Source organism: Pteropus vampyrus, unplaced genomic scaffold (genome assembly GCF_000151845.1).
Source record: "Pteropus vampyrus isolate Shadow unplaced genomic scaffold, Pvam_2.0 Scaffold1842, whole genome shotgun sequence".
Taxonomy (NCBI): Eukaryota; Metazoa; Chordata; class Mammalia; order Chiroptera; family Pteropodidae; genus Pteropus; species Pteropus vampyrus.
The window spans coordinates 3,885-6,728 of record NW_011890623.1 but is presented as its reverse complement, the minus strand read 5'-3'; positions in this window follow the sequence as shown (position 1 = coordinate 6,728).

Here is a 2,844-nt window from a genome sequence, read left to right as displayed (position 1 = left end):
GCAAACCATAAATCGTCCTCTGAACAACAAACCAAAAGGCAGACACTGGAAATGGAAAGAATTACGAAGAAGAAATGTCTTCTTTGAGAGTAAAGATAAACAGTCCCCGAGCTACCTACAAATGGAAGGAATGCAAGTCGACCATCAGGCTCTTTCGTTTTTCAGGTGGACCCAGATGTGCTGGGGTAAAATGGTCCCTGCTGCCTGATGGAGCGGTGACTCAACAGCCACTCAATCCGGTGGCATCAATTAATATTCACTTTCGGTTCTATCTTCTCCACAGCTGCTACCATTGGCTCCTTTGGTCTTATCTCTTATTCTGTGATACTTGACTTTCCACTGTGATCCCACGCCCGCCACCCCAAAAGCCTGGATTGTCCCCGGTGCCCATGGTCTCTGTTCTGACACAGACTGTTAGAGAAAAGATAGTGATCTCATGGATGCACTGTCATCGCCTACAGTCTGCTGCAAACGAAGTCCCAAGTTGTCATCATCAAGTGATGTTCTTCCTTCTAACGATACTGTCTGGGTTAATCGTCGTTTGGCATGGTTGGTTACACAGCAATAGACCACCGAAGCCGACATCATGAGGGGGACATTCTTATCTGACTACTGGAGAAACTGAGGACTCCCTATTCCAAGTCTTGAAACCTCAAGTTATTTCTGATGCTCCCATGCCCCCTGCACCCAACCCCACGGCCCCTGCTAATATCTGATCCCTACATCCACCATATTGTGGACATGTTCATTGACACAATCTCCCCCAGGCCACTCTCCTGAAAGTGTCTTCTCTGTGTGCGAGATGGTCTCCCAGGAGTCCATCAGCCACTCATGGGGCATCTCTGCATCTCTGCATCTCTGCATAGCTCTTTATCAGGAGCCTTCGCTGGCTCTCCGTTGCCTCTGCAGCATTCCCGACAACTGGCTGCAACTCTATTTATCATCCTCTTTCTATTATCCCCTTACAAACATTCAGCTCTTAATATGCCATGTACTTTCTGGCCTCCTGACTAATGGCCTTTTATCTGCCTGTAACACTTTCCAAATGATCTTTTCTTTCTACAGCGATTATCTGGGCAATTCACTGAGTAGACGCGTACCAACCAATGGCAATTCTTCTATTATCCCTCCTATTTCTTTCAATCTTTGTTACTGAATATTTCCTCCAGAGGGACCCTACCACCTCACCTAAATTACGAGGTTCGCAAGGATAATGCTATGTGTTCTTATTTCTTTATCTGCCAAAGCATCCACTAGTGCCTTTCATATGGTAAGTGGTTAGGAAACACTTTATTGACTATTTTTAATGCATTTCATTACATACCAAGAAAACAAATTAAGGTTAGAAGATAACACCTGCTTCTCACGTTTTTATATTTATGTATGTATAAGCTTACCACAGCCATGAGAGACCAGGATGACACCTCAGATGTAGAATATAAAAATATTTTAAGCCATGGACTTGCTATTATAATTGACTAGATTTTTTAAGCCACTCCCTTAATGCTTAGTGTACAAATAAATGTAAACATAAAAAAAAATACAATTTATGCATATATGGAAACTCAAGTTTTAACAGGAGGGACTATTTAATCAATGGTATTGAAACAATAGGTAACCGGTATGAAGAAATGAATTTAGAGCTCTCCCTCTCGACATAAAATCATCAATTTCTAGTGGATTAACAAGCTAAATATATGAAAGGCAGAACTTCAATTTTTTAGGGCTAGGAACTCATCTTCGCAGTCCTAGCACAGTTCCTGGGGTACAGGAGCTAGTAAAGAAATGTTTATGGAGTCAAGATTGAATAGTGAACAAGCGTTGAGGAAAGCCAAAACCCTATTCTGATCTTCAAAAACTTTGGTTAGGTTTTAAGGTTTCTTCACAGATTTTCGGACCAGCCAAAAGTCATAAACCAAGCCCTCAGCTACTGTCTACTTACCCAGCACAAAGGAAGTTTAAAATTGATCAATGAGGTTTAAGAGGTCAGCAGGTAAAAACAAAAATGGTGACTACTGAAAAGCAGCAGCTCTTTCTTGCTCAGAAACGAGAACAGCATTTGATTCAACCTGATTTACCCTGAATAACACATTCTTTTTAGGAAAGCCTCTATTAGCAGCACACTTGTTTTCAATACAGTAGAATAAAGGAATGAAATTATGTAGGAGAAATATTTTCCTTTATTTTCTCCTCAAGATGTGAGAAGGGAAATACTTAACTCTTCCAGCTTCATCCGAAACCCTCCTTCCCACCCACACAAGCTCCAACCTCAGTCTGTGCTGCTGTTACATAAGCCTGAACCATCTCTCCCTGGCCTTCCATCACCTCCTACACCCTTAAGGCAATGGCGGTCACATGAGGCACATCAGAATACCCGAAGAGCATGTGAAGGCTACAGAATCTCAGACCTACTGGCACTCGGATTCAATGCATCTAGGATAAGGTCTTTCAAAAGCTCCCCAGGTGATTCAACTGCACAACCAGGTTTGGGAACCATGGAAAATGCGATCTCTCAATACTCCTGCAATTTGCAATATGTGCATATAAGAACAGAAGATCGGCCATGTGTTGTAGTGATCTCCCCTTCTTAAATTGCGGCTTATCTCATTTGCTAATCAAACATAAAACTGACATTTATTAAAACTGGTTCAGGTAAGACGGAACGAAACTACTTTCCCCCGGTCATGGAGAAACTGTAGGGAAGACAAAAACCTTTGAACTTGAATGACTACTTGTGTTAAGAGAAGCCTAACAGTGTCTGGGAAAGATCCTGTAGTTGCTAGGGCTTTGAACACCTACGTTTTTCTGGGAAAACACATTTATTCCAGTTAACGAGCCAGGCTG